Source organism: Nicotiana sylvestris, chromosome 3 (assembly GCF_000393655.2).
Source record: "Nicotiana sylvestris chromosome 3, ASM39365v2, whole genome shotgun sequence".
NCBI lineage: Eukaryota > Viridiplantae > Streptophyta > Magnoliopsida > Solanales > Solanaceae > Nicotiana > Nicotiana sylvestris.
Window position 1 is genome coordinate 60010735 of NC_091059.1, and position 16043 is coordinate 60026777.

The 16043-nt window shown below is 39.4% G+C and overlaps 1 pseudogene; it reads right to left on the minus strand.

Annotated features, from left to right (window-relative positions):
• Positions 1 to 6467: 6467 nt before the first annotated feature.
• Positions 6468 to 16043, minus strand: part of LOC104249767 (7-deoxyloganetic acid glucosyltransferase-like) — a 39200-nt pseudogene continuing 29624 nt past the window's right edge.

Genomic DNA, 16043 nt, shown 5'->3' on the forward strand with positions numbered 1-16043 from the left:
TATGGGCATGATATTTACAACTGTTAATTATAGACCTATAACATGATTTCAAAGTGAATTACTGCTTTTAAAGACAGATTTTATCTCTTTTAGATCCTATAAGCATGCTTTCTAATCAATTTAAACCCCAATAGGTAGGATTTCTAAGTGCTGACTTGATTTAAACCTCTATAAGCATGATTTCTAAGTTTACAAACTGATTTCACCCTATAGGCATGATATCTATTAGTCTAAATCCTATAGACATGATTTCTAGGTTTTGAAATTGATTCTTCTTTATTCCTATAGGCATGGTATCTAAGTTGAAACTGATTTTTATCTCCTATAGGAATGATATCTAATAATCATATGTGGATAAACTTTTAAGCAACTTGCTAGGAAGGTTATTATTCAAACAGATAGGATCCTATAGACATGGTCACTAATGCACATTGAGTTGAAAACACGTGTAGATCCTATGAATAAGATTTCTAATGTGCAGAGTTAAACGTAAACTCCTATAAGCAGGGTTTCTAGCATGCATATATGCAACATAGAATCAAAAAATGATCATAAAAATCCTATATGCATGACCTCTAAGCATAGTACAGTATCCACATAATGCAATCAGCATAGTAAGTCCTATAGGCATGATTTCTACCTCATTTTCAAACAAAGATATAGAACCCCCCCACACAGCTTTTACTAATAAACCCCAGCTCTGTTTATTACAGAGATTATTACATCTCGAAATGAATAAATTACATAACAATATTTATAACACTATAGGGAGCTTTAGCAGGCCCAATATAAACCTGGGAACCAGGCCTTCAAACACAACAACTCTGAAACAATAGCAGTGATCCATTCACAATACATTAAACCAGGCTTCCAGTGTGTCAAAGTTCCCAAAGAGCCTCAGGGACCCCGGGCATGCTCATACTAGAACCACACATTCAACACAGAATTCATAAAAAGATTGGAAAACCAACCCCAATGTGTCAGAGTTCAAAGGAGTCTTAGGGACCCTAGGCAGTGCTCACACTAGGGGTGGTAGGAACCAAAATAACTAAGAGTAGAAGTTTGAAAACCAGTACATAGGGGGTAAGGGGGAACAGGTTTAGAAATCATCACATACATAATAGTAACAGAACTGCACCACAGAACAAACAAAACTCATGTTTAGCATATAGTTCAACTAAGTTGATATTTGTTCATACTAGATACTCATATCAGCATTTAAAGTAATCATAAAAGCAAAGATACTTGAACTAACATACAGAATTAGCCACACATTACATGCTTAAAGTATCTAACAATAGTCAGAATAGGGAACATACAGCTGAATTATACAGGATTTCAAATTATTGAAGGTAACTTAGTTTAGCATTATCACTAAGTGGGATCATGTAGTCATATAGAAAGCAGAAGCATGCTGAAAACTTAAATAGACTAATCGAGTAAAGCAGATAGAACATAATAGAATAATAGGAGTTAAGCCATACCAGTTGAGAAGAAAGCATACAGGAATGCAATAGCAGTTAGAATCCAGAGAATCTGGCCTTGGCTTTCACCCAGCCAAATAGTGCAGAAATCAGAACAATAGAGAGAGAAAGCTCAAGTTTTTGAGAGCAGAGAGTTTGAAAGTTTTAAGTTGTAAAGTGTTTAAGTTTCTCAGTGTGTCTGTGTATGTGTGTATGAAATCAGGACAAGGGAAGGGCTTTTATAGCATACAATAGAGTAAAACAAATTAGGTAGTGAACCAATCACATATAAATAAGGTATGAAAATCAGTTAACAATCAATTAAGGTCAGCATGAATCAATTAACAAGATAGAATATAGTAAGTATCACTTAATTTAAGGAAAATCTCACACAGAATCAATTAGTAATTAAGAATAAGGTTAAATAAGGTAAGAACTAATTCCAAAATCAATTAGGAGTCAAAACACAAAATCAAGCCAGTAGTACGGATAATTAATAACATAAATAAGGCAAGAACAGGTAAATCATAATAAGGAAATACTGGTACTAAAGGAAAGTTTATTCCCAAACTCTAATTTAGGTAAATTGAATTAATTAACACTTAACTGACAAAATTAAAGGTAAATGGGCAAAAGACAGTAGAATACATAGTCAAATAATCAAAACCTTAAGAAATACAAAGATATATAGATGGAACTTTATTAAATCAAGTAAAAACTAGTCGAAAAAGCAAATAAAAAAATTAGAGATGAAAACATTTAGATGCTAAAACCCATTTTGCAGAAATCAAAACCCTAGCATTTAAGGTAAATGAAATCGGTCAATAATAATAGTAAAAAACAGAGGATTTTAAGGGAGAAATACCAAACAAACACAAAATCACTTCAGATCTAAAGTGATCTAAGTGGGTTCAATCTGAAAATAACTAGGTTCATGAAAATAGACAGATGCGAATCAAATCTGGTTTGAACCAAAGATTGAAACCCCAAAAAATACGAAAATACCCGTACTCACAGGTATAGACGGAATAATCGAGAAATGAGAGGCTTTGAACCAGATTTGGTTCGAGTCTCTTGAGACTCACATCAAACAACATAGAAATTGTATAACCAATAGAGAGGTGAGGCCAGATAAGGTATGAAATCGAAGGAAAACCCCATGAATCAAGGGGATTTGGAAGGGATTTTGGGTGACGACGTTTAGGGATAGAGGGGGTGAGAGAGAAAAGAGATGAGAGAAGGGATCCAGAGGTGGTGGGTTGGGAGAAATGAGGGTAGGGTTTGGGGGTTAGTGTAATTAAAAAAGGAAAATTGATCATGGACCATTGGTCTTCTAAGATCAACGACCAGGATTAAATTTAGGTTGGGTTGAATTTTAAACAGGTAGGGTATTTGGGTTATTGGATTATTGGGTTGATAGGGTATTGGGCTAGTGGGTAGGTCCAAAAAATTTAATTAAAAAGGACTATATTTTAAATACCCATTTAATTTAATAAAATAATTTAATAAAATAATTAATCAATGATAAAAATGTCATTTTTGCATGAAAATAATTTAAAATAATTACTTAATATTATAAAAATATAAAAAGTCATTTTTCATGTAAATAATGTAATTATGCATATATGGGCTATTATTGCAAAGCTATTGCAATTATAGCCTAAAGATACAAATATAATTATGCATAAAATGATTAAAGCTTAATATGAATATAAATGATAAAAATCAAGTAATAAATTATTATAAAATTATTTGTTATGCAATTAGTAATTATTTAGATAATAAAATGCTGGAATAAATTAATTAAAATCCTTTTAAAATTACATTAAATTATGGAAAAATATTAGTGGATGTTCATGCACTATCTTGAAAGTATATATATGCATTTTAAAATATATGAGGTAAAAATTGGGTATCAACAGCCACTATATCCAAAATGTATCATACCCGTCCCTTAGCCATATTACAACCATAATAAAGTTTTATTTGATTTCAGACCGAGTGGGCCTACATTAATAGAGGTTTACATAATGAGCAAGCCTATGGTACCTTTTGTGTGCATGTGACTTCTTTGCGAGAGTGAGTGAATTTTCTTTATATGCGCGAGTCCTTAAAATATATTTGATCATTTGATTTGGATGTGTCAACTGCTTACTCTTTGTTTTATTGTGAGGGCACATGGTTTCATAAAGGATAGGTAAGGTTATTAGACCTCTATGTTAGATTAAGTATTCAAGCATCGGGTGCATTGTGACATTGAGTTAGTTTTCGAGGCTAGAATTGTTATAATCATGTTGTTCATGGGGTTGGATGTTTTGAAATTGGGCATGAGTATGGAAAGTGAATTTTGACCGCATATGCTAGAGCTTAATTATTACTATCAACCATGGTCATAGGTGTAGTGTGCTGGGAATGCGTGGCTAATTGGATCATTGAAGAGGAAGAGTTTAGTTGGTTGACTCGAGGGCGAGCAACATTTAAGTGTGGGGTGTTGATGTCGTGCTATAATTCCATATATTTTGACGTTATTTACTCTACTTGCTTTTTATTTGGATGCTAATTTGTGCAACAATTGAGTATCATAGAGATTATTTCACGTGTAGGAATGCTTGGACATGAATTAGAGAAAGGTTGCATGAAATGGTACTTTAGAGCTACAAAATGAAGCAATAAAAGAAAACGTGCAAGGCAATGAAAAGTCATGGCCATAGACAGTGCAAGGCGTTGTCCAGGGCACTGTCATTGGCACCCCTGACAGTGCCTCACGCAGAAACATTGGTGCCCCTGATAGTGCCTCGTGCAGAAATGTTGGCGCCTCTAATAGTGCCTCGCGCCGACGTTGCTACCGAGCCACTTTTATTTCATCCTTAATTTTGGACATGTATATTTTAACCCTACTTTATAAAACCTCCTAAACATAGTTTTTAGAGAGAGAGACATCATTAGAAAGGGGATTCGAACCAAGAGGCAAGAACACGCTAGGAGCAAGGCGGAGAATTCTTCTACGAGTTTTTCACTTCCTTTTCCTATTTTCATTATTGGTTATGATTTCTAGTATTGTAGTTTTGCATACTATTATGAATAGATAACTTGTTATTTAGTGTTTTGATGGAACCTTTTGTAAGATAAATTTTAGTTATGTTTTTATATAATTGAATCTTAGATTTCTCTACTTGTTCAACTACATATTTACTAGTGTTGATTGAATAGCCATCGATTGACTGTGCCTATTTAGTATGTATTACTTGATATAGGGTACATACGTAGGTAGTTGTTAAACAACATCACTCCTAACGTATGTGAGAGATTAATATGGAGGGTTTAAAGGTGGGATTAGAGATAACAAAACCTTGGTGCGATCGTAGTGAGCAGTGAATTAGTGGAAGCTAGCGTAGATCGAGAGAATATGTCTAGTAAATTGTGGTAATTTCTCGATAGAGAATTACGACACCAGAAGTACTCATGATCGGTAGAGAATACTTAGGCAAAATTATAGAAGACGCAATGGGAAGGTTTCCGACAATTGGGAAAATCATAACTCTAGATCTCGTTAATCTTTTCTCCAATCCGTAGTATCTTTAGTTATTAATATACTAATTTAATTTGTTAATTAGTTATATATAAGAATCTTAATATTTAAAACTTAGGAAGTGTTCGAGCTTATCTTCATAGTGATAGTAAATAGTTGTAGCTAAACTAAGTTCTGTGTGGGATTCGATTCCGAATTATATTTGTAACAATCGCTTATCCTTTTTAGGACTAGAGTTGGGTGTGATTAGAGTTTAACCCTCAATAGAAGATAATCACATAAATTAGAAGCAAAAATACAAAATTTCAATAACTACCTAAGAACTAGTGTCACAAGTCATGAGCCACTAAGAGTAAATTTACGATAGCGATGTGAAGAGAGGTACAATATTTGTTTGAATACACATAAATAAAAATATAAGATCCTAGGCTACCATGAACAAATGGCAGCTAATGACTGGAAAGATGGGAAGTGTAAAAATTCACAATAACTATGTTTCAAAATCTTTACACAGGGTAAAGAAGTATAGTATGAGTACAACCGACCTCCTAAGTAGTGGTGAGGTTTTAGTCAAAATATACTCACCTTATGTAATTTACTTCATTCATATGCATATATCATAATAAGGAAAGTTCCAAAAAGTAGCAAAAATCAATAATAAGGTGCATAGTCAATGAGAAAAATAGTAAGCATATTTTTTCAAATAACAAGGTCAAAAAAAGCTTATATAAATACAACAAATCCACATATAAAGGAGATATGCAACAAGTAATATTAATTTGAATGCTTTTACATGAGTCTAGAATATCTATACATAATAATGACTCAGCTTTACATCAATATGATATCCTCCAGGTGTCCAACTATCTGCTAACAAGTCACATGTGTGTGTAAAATGCATAAATGTGCATAATGAGTTTAGAATATTCGTGCATAATAAAGATTAAAACTTTACAACAACCAACACTTTCCTGGTGTCTGACACCTCCCCAATATCCAACAATATTATGCACACATGGCCCAATGTAGCATGGTGATTGCGTGACTCCGGAGGGATGAATCTAAATCTATGCATTCGAGAATTATAGCTCCATAATCAATCATTAACTTTCATAAAATTTCACATCGTGACATAATCATATCCATTGCATAAAATAAATCATTGTGCCATAATTATATTAACCACAAGATATAAATTATTGTGCCATAATCACATTAACCGCACGACATAAATTATCATGTCATAATCATATCAACTGCAAGGCATGAGTTATCGTGCAATTATCTCAGTCCATATAAGGGAACCATATGCATGGTTATACGGATATGAACAAAGGAGATAAACATGTATGATCCATATGGACTAGAGAAATCAACATGCAAGGATGTATGCATGTGTATAATATATGACTATGACTATAACATATAATCCAACATACAATTAGTGCATCATGTTCAAATAAAATATCAAAAGACTAGACATGATCTCTAGCATGAATAAGAAAAGTGAAGTAGTCATACCGGCAGATAAAGCATATTGTAAGTAGATCATGTAAGAAATAATGTATAAAAAGTCTAAATTTTATCCCAAGAATGGAGAACCTTGGTATCCGCATATGCGCTCGTAACCTCGTATACACGTTGTCACGACTTGGAATTTCCACTTTCGAGACTTTGATGGCACCTGATATTCCACTTGTTAGGCAAGCCAACGTTAGAGGATTCGCAAGTCAACTTCAACCAATTTCAATAACAGGAACAATTAGGCTATTCAAAAGCCAAAATTGATTGCGAAATAACATAAAACCCATAATATCTGATACATTTAAGATCTGGAGTCACAACTCACGAGCTACTATGATTTAATACAAACAGAGTCTGAAAGAAAATACACTATTCTAAAAGAAAAGAAACAATAAAATAATAAGACTAGGAAGAAACTTCAAGGTCTGCAATCGCCAGTAGATCTACCTTGGGTCTCCTGACAAACAAGTCCAGCTTCTAACCTCACAATCATCTAGGGATAGTACCAAAATCTACATAATAAGTGCAGAGTGTAGTAGCAGTAACACCGACCCCATGTATTGATAAGTGTCGAGCCTAACCTCGGTGAAGTTGTAACGACCTGGCCGGTCGTTTTATGAGTTACCGCTTTATTTCCCCCATTTCTGCTTTTTTATGTGTTGTTTAGCTACATTTCATCGTATCGCGTTGGTTGGTTTGGGCTTGGAGTAGTTTTGGAGTGTTCTAAGACACTTAGTCTCTTAAGTTGGCCATTTAGTTGGAAAAGTCAACCGAAAGTTGACTTGTGAGTAAACGATCTCGTAATTTGGTTATTATGGCTCGGATAGATTTGTTAGGTGATCTGGGACTTGGGAGCGTGTTCGGAACGTAATTTGGAGGTTCGAGGTAGATTTAGGCTTGAATTGGCGAAATTGGAAATTTGGCGTTTTCCGGTTGGTAGCGGAAATCTTGATATTAGGGTCGAAATGAAATTTCGGAAATTGGAATAGGCTCATTGTGTCATTTGTGACGTGTGTGCATATTTTCAGGTCATTCGGAGATTATTTGATAGGCTTTTTGGTCGTTTGTGGACTTCGGTATTTTTGGAAACCTTAGGCTTGGATCCGAGTGTGTTTTGATGATTGGATATTCTTTTGAGTGTTCCAAAGGTTGGTATAAGTTTGAATAGTGATATGTGACTTGTTCGTATTTTTGGTTGAGATCCCGGGGGCCTCGGGATGATTTTGGAAGATTTTTGGAAAGTTTGATTTTGAAAGTGAGTAGTTTCAGCTGCTGCCCCTGTCATAACCGCACATGCAGATTGGGGACCACAGGTGTGAGATCGCAGAAGTGCAAGAGTAGCCGTAGATACGGCCATAAGCGAGAAGGCCAGAAGTCACTGGTGCGGTAGAAAGGCGCAGGTGTGGTTCAAGGAAAATAAGTAAAAACCACATATGCGGTTGGTTCGTTAGACCGCAGAAGCGGTACTGTAGGAGCGAAAAAAGGACCGCAAGTGCGGAATCCCTAGGTCAGAAAGTATATAAGTTTCCCTTTGCGAAATTTGGGTTGTTTTCCACCATTTTTGTCCGGAGTTGAAGCTTTTTGGAGGGCTTTGAAGAGGGAATCAAGGGTGTTTTCATTGAGGTGCATTTCTTGAACCTAAAACTTGATTCTATGTTGATTTTCAGTTGTTTAAACATGAAATTTATGAGATTCATGGTAAAAAATTGGGAAGTTAGGGCTTGAAATTGGAGAGGTAAAATTGGAGATTTGAGAGCCATTTGAGGTCCGATTGCGATGTTCTTGGTATGTATGGACTTGTGGGAGGATAAGGATTCTATTGATATAATTTTTATCGGATTCCGAGACATGGCCCCGGGGGTCGGATTTGACCAATTTCAGGATTTTTGATGTAATTTGATTATTTTCGCGTGGGCTTTGTTCCCTTAACATATATTGATGTTATGATTCTGATTTTGGATAGATTCAGGGCGAGTTGAGGCCGATTCGAGAGGCAAGGGCATCGCAGAGTAGGATTTCATCCAGTTTGAGGTAAGTAACGATTGTAAATCTAGACCTAAGGGTATGAAACCCCGGAAATTTCGTACAATTTGATAAATGAGGTGACACACATGCTAGGTGACGGGCATGTGGGCGTGCACCCTTAGGGATTGTGACTTGGTCCGTCCCGTGGCGACTATATAGTTGCATATTTTGATAATCAATATATGATATCCATGTGTTTTAGAAATGAATCTGTTAACTTGGATTGAATGCCATGTTTGGGGCCTTGTGTCGAACTGTTTAGACCCTTAGGGGTATTTTATTACTTTCGTCACACTGTTTTGATTTGAAAGCATATCATCAGTCATGTTTTACCTGTTTATTGTTTATTCCAGTTTCATTACCCTACTTCTTAATATATGAAAACTATATGGGTTGAGTTTCCCTAATTTTCACTAAAATGTCTGAGTGGTCGTGAGGTTAATGACTAAGATAGGTTGAGGACCTAATGGTGACGATTATATACATGAGATGTCTATTATGAGATGTCTATTGAGCGGAAGTGCTGAGTGTAAATACTGATTAATGAGAGTTGAGTCACGAGTGACTGAGAGGCTTGTCCGAGGGGCAATACATATGAGTGATACTTTGCCCGATGGGCTTGTTTATGAGATTTTCTGTTTTCACTCTTCTTTTATATTGAGCGTCTATTTAAAAATGTTGAATAAATGATTTAAAGGATTTTTATTGAAACTGGAGTTTTTATAAAATATTTGGTTATTGAACTACTGATTTAAATGCTTGTCACTGCACTCAGACTTTATTTACTTTAGTTACTTACTGAGTTGGCGTACTCACGTTACTTCCTGCACCTTGTGTGCAGATCCAGGTGCCAGAGCTTTAGAGTGAGAGCTTTCAGTAGCTTTTTGTGAATTTCCGAAGTTAGCAAGGTAGTTGCACGGCGTTCAGCCCTGCCTTTCTCCTTCCTATCCTAGTACTTTATATTTCAGACTTATTTTATATTAAGTAGACAGTGTTGAGTTGTACTTAGTGGCTCATAACTAGTGACACCAAATTCGGGCTGTATTGATATATTTATGTACTTGTTTCCGTGTATTTATTTTGATATATATTTAAAAAATGAAACATTTGAGACTTAATCTATTTAGAAAAATGAATCTTACAAAAGATCTTCACATTGTTTGTGTTGTTTTGGCTGGCCTAGTACTGTGATAAGCGCCATCATGACCGAGGTGTTTTGGGTCATGACAAGTTGGTATCAGAGCCTAGGTTACATAGATCTCACGGGTCATGAACCGATTTAGTAGAGTCTTGCGGATCGGTATAGAGACGTTTGTACTTATCCTCGAGAGGCTATAGAACCTTTAGGAAAAACTTCACATCCTTGAAATTCGTGTCGTGCGAATCTGTTGATTCTGGTGCAAAACTTTTGTTATTCTACCCTCTCACAGACGATGAGGACACGTGCTATCGGTCAGGATGAATGACCACCAGTACCACCAGTTGGGGCCACTAGAGGCCGAGGTCGCGGTTGAGGCCATGGTGGGGGCAGGGGTATAGCCCACACAACAGCTAGGGTAGCACCTGCAGATCCACCAGCCGCCACAGTTCATGATCAGGTCCCAGTTGCGGATGCTCCAGTAGGGCCAGCCCAGGCACCGACTATGCCGATTGTTATACCAGGCCTTCAGGAGGCCCTGGCCCACATTCTATCAGTGTGCACTGGCCTAGCTCAAACGGTCTATGTACTGCATTTGCAGCTACTTCTCAGGGTGGGGGAGGCACTCAGACTCCCGCCGTATACACACCTGACTAGATTGTGCAGGGACTTCAAACACCAAAGGCACCTCCAGTCTAGCCGGTTGCACCAGCCTAGGATTTTGTGGTACCAGTTATGCCTAATGACGAGCAGTGTCGATTGCAGAGGTTGGGTAGACATCAGCCTCCAACTTTCAGTGGTGCAGAGGGCGAGGATGCCCAGGGTTTCTTAGACAAATGTTAGAGGATTCTTCGGACCGCGGGTATTTTGGAGACCAATGGGGTCTCGTTCACTACTTTCCAGTTTTCAGGTGTTGCCTTTACGTGGTGCGAGGCTTATGAGAGGTGTAGGCCTGTTAATGTAGCGCCTCTTACCTGGAAGCAGTTCTCCGCTCTCTTTTTGGAGAAGTATGTGCGACAGTCTCATAAAGAGGAGTTGCACAGGCAGTTCGAGCAGTTGCGTCAGGATGATATGACTGTGATGCAGTATGAGATGAGATTTTTAGAGCTAGCTCATCATGTTGTTTGGTTGGTTCCTACAGATAGAGAGAGGATCAGAAGGTTCGTGGATGGCCTCATATATCAGCTTCGGATTCTTATGACTAGGTAGAGGGTGTCAGGTGCTACTTTTGAGCAGGTTGTTGATATTGTTCAAGAGATTGAGTCAGTTCGTTGCTAGGAGCAAGATTAGAGGGAGGCTAAGAGGTCTCGAGAATCTGGTTGTTTTGGTGGCATTCCTTTTAGAGGCCAGTTTTAGCACGGCAGAGGCCGTCCATTCAAACAGGCTTAGTCAGCTCGCCCAGTTCATCGTGGGCATCATCAGGCCATGGTTCTCATAGTTCACATGAGGTCCATTCATCACTTAGCGCCCTACCAGCCTAGAGTTCGTCCCGTGCTCCATCAATTTAGGGTTCTTCCATGCCAGGTCCTTCTACTGGTCATTCTAGTGCTAGGGGTTCCCTTCAGTCCCCGTCTCCAGCACTAGGGAGTTGTTATGAGTGTGGAGAGTTTAGCCATATGAGGAGGCAGTGTCCTCGTCTTCCTAGGGGTCCAGCTCAGCAAAGTGGTCAGCCCCCGACTTCAGCTCCAGTTACTTCACCACCCTCTAAGGCAACCAAGGGTGGGGTCAGTCAGCTAGGGATCGCCCCAGAGGGGGAGTTCGATCAGGTAGTGGTCATGCTCGTATGCACTCCCAGCTAGACCAGATGTTATTGCTTCAGGTACCATGATTACATGTATTGTCTCACTTTTCCACAAAGATGCCTTTGTGTTATTTGATCCTGGTTCCACTTTTTCATATGTGTCATCACATTTTGCTCGCTATTTGGATACGCCCTATGAGTCTCTTGTTTCATTTATTTGTGTATCTACTCCAGTGGGTGATACCATTATTGTGGACCGTGTATACCGGTCGTGTGTGGTGATTATTGGGGGTCTGGAGACCCGAGTTGATCTTTTGTTGCTTTGTATACTGGACTTTGATGTGATATTAGGCATGGATTGGCTATCTTTGTGTCGTTCTATTGTGGACTGTCATGTTAAGACTGTGACGTTGTCTATGCCGGGTGTGCCACTGATTGAGTGGCGAGGTTCGGTTGATTTTGTTCCCATTAGGGTGATTTCATTTCTGAAGGCCCAACGGATGGTTGGGAAAGGTTGACTTTCATACTTAGCTTTTGTGAGGGACGTCAGTGCAGACACTCCTGGTATTGATTCTGTTCCAATAGTGAGGGATTTTCTTGATGTGTTTCCTGCAGACCTACCGGGCATACCACCAGATAGGGATATTGACTTTGGTATTAATTTGGTTCCGGGCACTCAGCCTATTTCTATTCCACCGTATCGTATGGCACCGGCGGAGTTGAAAGAGCTGAAAGAGCAGTTTCAGGAACTCCTTGATAAGGGGTTTATTCAGCTTAATGTATCGTCGTGGGGTGTTAAGAAGAAGGATAGCACGATGAGGATGCGCATTCATTACAGACAGTTGAATAAAGTTACAATCAAGAACAAGTATCCTTTGCCTCGTATCGATGATATATTTGACCAGCTTCAGGGAACGAGAGTGTTCTCCAAGATTGATCTTCGTTCAGAGTATCACCAGTTGAAGGTCAGGGACTCGGATATTCTTAAGATAGCCTTCAGGACCCGATATGGTCATTATGAGTTCCTTGTGATGTCTTTTAGGCTGACCAACGCCCCAGTAGCGTTCATGCATTTGATGAACGGCGTGTTTCGACCTTATCTCGACTCGTTCGTTATTGTATACATTGATGATATTCTGGTATACTCGCGTAGTCAGGAGGAGCACGCGGAGCATTTGAGAGTTGTGTTGCAGAGATTGAGGGAGGAGAAGCTTTATGCAAAGTTCTCCAAGTGTGAGTTTTGGCTCAGTTCAGTGGCTTTCTTAGGGCACGTGGTGTCCAGTGAGGGTATTCAGGTTGATCCGAAGAAGATAGAGGCGGTTCAAAGTTGGCCCCGACCATCCTCAGCCATAGAGATTCGCAGCTTTCTTGGGTTGGCGGGCTATTATCATCGGTTCATTTACGTATTTTCATCTATTGCATTACCCTTGACCAAATTGACTCAAAAGGGTGCTCCATCAAGGTGGTCGGATGAGTGTGAGGCGAACTTTCAGAAGCTCAAGACTGCCTTAACCACAACTCCAGTGTTAGTTTTGCCATCAGTTTAAGGTTCATATACAGTATATTGTGTTGCTTCAAGAGTTGGTATTGGGTGTGTTTTGATTCAGGAGGGTAGAGTGATTGCTTATGCTTCTCGTAAGTTAAATCCACATGAGAAGAACTACCATATTCATGATTGGAGTTAGCTACCATTGTTCACACATTGAATATTTGGAGGCATTATCTCTATGGTGTGTCTTGTGAGGTGTTTACTGATCACTGTAGCCTCCAGCACTTGTTCAAAAAGAAGGATCTCAACTTGAGGCAGTGGAGATGGTTGGAGCTGCTAAAGGATTATGATATCACTATCTTATGTCATCCGGAAAAGGCTAATGTAGTGGTCGATGCCTTGAGTAGGAAGGCGGTGAGTATGGGCAGTTTGGCATATATTCATATTGGGGAGAGACCTCTTGCACTGGATGTTCAGGCCTTGGCCAATCAGTTTGTGAAGTTGGATATTTCAGAGCCCAGTCGAGTCTTAGCTTGTGTGATTTCTCGGTCTTCATTGTTCGATCGCATTAGAGCACGCCAGTATGATGATCCTTATTTGCTTGTCCTTAAGGACAAAGTTCAGCATGACGATGCCAGATATGTGACTATTGGTGATGACGGAGTATTAAAGATGTAGGGCCGGATATGTGTACCCAATGTGGATGGGTTTTGGGAGTTGATTCTAGAGGAGGTTCATAGCTTGCGGTATTCCATCCATATAGGTGTCGCGGGGATGTATCAGGATTTGAGACAACACTATTGGTGGAGGAGAATGAAGAAGGATATTGTGGGATTTCTAGCTCGGCATCTCAATTGTCAGCAGGTGAAATATGAGCATCTAAGACCAGGTGGCTTTTTTTAGTGGTTAGAGATCCAGAAGAGAAGTGGGAGCGGATCACCATGGATTTCGTAGTAGGGCTCCCACGGACTTTGAAGAAGTTCGTTGCTATTTGGGTGATTGTGGATCAGCTGACCAAGTCTGTGCACTTCATTCCAGTGTGTACTACTTATTCTTCGGAGCGGTTAGCTGGGATTTATATCCGAGAGATTGTTCTCCTGCATGGGGTTCCAGTTTCCATCATTTCAGATAGAGGTACTCAGTTTACTTTGTAGTTTTAGAGAGCCGTGCAGATAGATTTGGGTACTCAGGTTGAGTTGAGCACAACTTTTCACCCTCAGATGGACGGACAGTCCGAGCGCACTATTCAAATATTCGAGTACATGTTGCGCTTGTGTCATTGATTTTGGTGGTTCATGGGATCAGTTTCTACTGCTCGCGGAGTTTACATATAATAGCAATTATCAGTCGACAATTCAGATGGCTCCATGTGAGGCTTTATATGGGAAACGGTGTAGATCTCCAGTTAGTTGGTTTGAGCCTGGCGAGGAAAGGCTTTTGGGTACAGACTTGGTACAGGATGCTTTAAACAAGGTGAGATAATTCAAGAGCGACTTCGTACAACGCAGTCGAGATAAAAGAGTTATGCTGACATGAAGGTTTCTGATGTGTCCTACATGGTTGGGAAGAAGGTTCTATTGAAGGTTTCACCCATGAAGGGTGTTATGAGATTTAGGAAGAAGGGTAAGTCCTCGGTTCATTGGACCTTTTGAGGTACTTTAGAGGATTGGGAAGGTGGCTTATGAGCTTGTTTTGCCACCCAGCTTGTCGAGTGTGCATCCGGTATTTCATATTCTATGCTCTGGAAGTATATTGGTGATTTATCTCATGTTTTTGGATTTCAGCACGGTTCAGTTAGACAGTGATTTGACTTATGATGTGGAGCCAGTGGCTATTTTGGAGCGTTAAGTTCGAAAGCTGAGATCAAAGGATATAGCTTTAGTGGAAGTGCAGTGGAGAGGTCAACCCATGGAGGAGGCTACCTGGGAGACCGAGCAAGAGATGCAGAGCAGATATCCTCACCTATTTGAGGCTTTAGGTATATTTCTTGATTCAATCGAGGACGAACGTTTGTTTAAGAGGGGCGGATGTAATGACCCGGTCAGTCATTTCATGAGTTACCACTCTGTTTTCCCCATTTCTGCTTTCTTATGTATTGTTCAGCTACATTTCATGATGTTTGGTTCGGGCTTGGAGTAGTTTTGGAGTGTTATGAGACACTTAGTCTCTTAAGTTGGCCATTTAGTTGGAAAAGTCAAACGAAAGTTTACTTGTGAGTAAACAATCTCGAAATTTGGTTTTAATGGCTCGGATAGCTTCGTTAGTTGATTTGGGACTTGGGAGCGTGTTCGGAACGTAATTTGGAGGTTTGAGGTAGATTCAGGCTTGAATTGGCGAAATTGGAAATTTGGCATTTTCCGGTTGGTAGTGGAAATCTTGATATCGGGGTCGGAATGGAATTTTGGAAATTGGAGTAGGCCCGCTATGTCATTTGTGATATGTGTGCTAATTTTCTGGTAATTCGGAGGTGATTTGATAGGCTTTTTGGTCGTTTGCGGAATTCGATAGTTTTGGAAACCTTAGGCTTGAATCTGAGAGTGTTTTGATGATTCGATATTGTTTTGAGTGTTCTGAAGGTTGGTATAAGTTTGAATAGTGATATGTGACTTGTTCGTATTTTTGGTTGAGGTCCCGGGAGCCTCGAGATGAATTCAGAAGATTTTCGAAAAGTTTGGTTTTGAAAGTGAGTAGCTTCAGCTGCTGCCCCTGTCATAACTGCACTTGCGGATTGGGGACCGCAGGTGCGAGATCGCAGAAGCGCTAGTGCAGCCGCAGATGCGGCCATAAGCGGGAAGGCCAGAAGTCGCAGGTGCGGAAGGTGGGACGCACCTGCGAGACCGCAGGTGTGGTAGAGAGGCACAAGAGTGGTTCAAGGGAAGTAAGTGACAACAGTATATGCGGTTGGTTAGACTGCAGGAGCAAGAAAAGGACCGTAGGTGTGGAATCCCTAGGTCAGAAAGTATATAAGTTCCCCTTCGCAAAATTTAGGTTGTTTATCACCATTTTTATCCGGAGTTGAAGCTTTGTGGAGGGCTTTGAAGAGGGAATCAAGGGGGTTTTCATTGAGGTGAGTTTCTTTAACCTAAAACTCGATTCTATGTTTATTTTTAGTTGTTTAAGCATGAAATTTATGA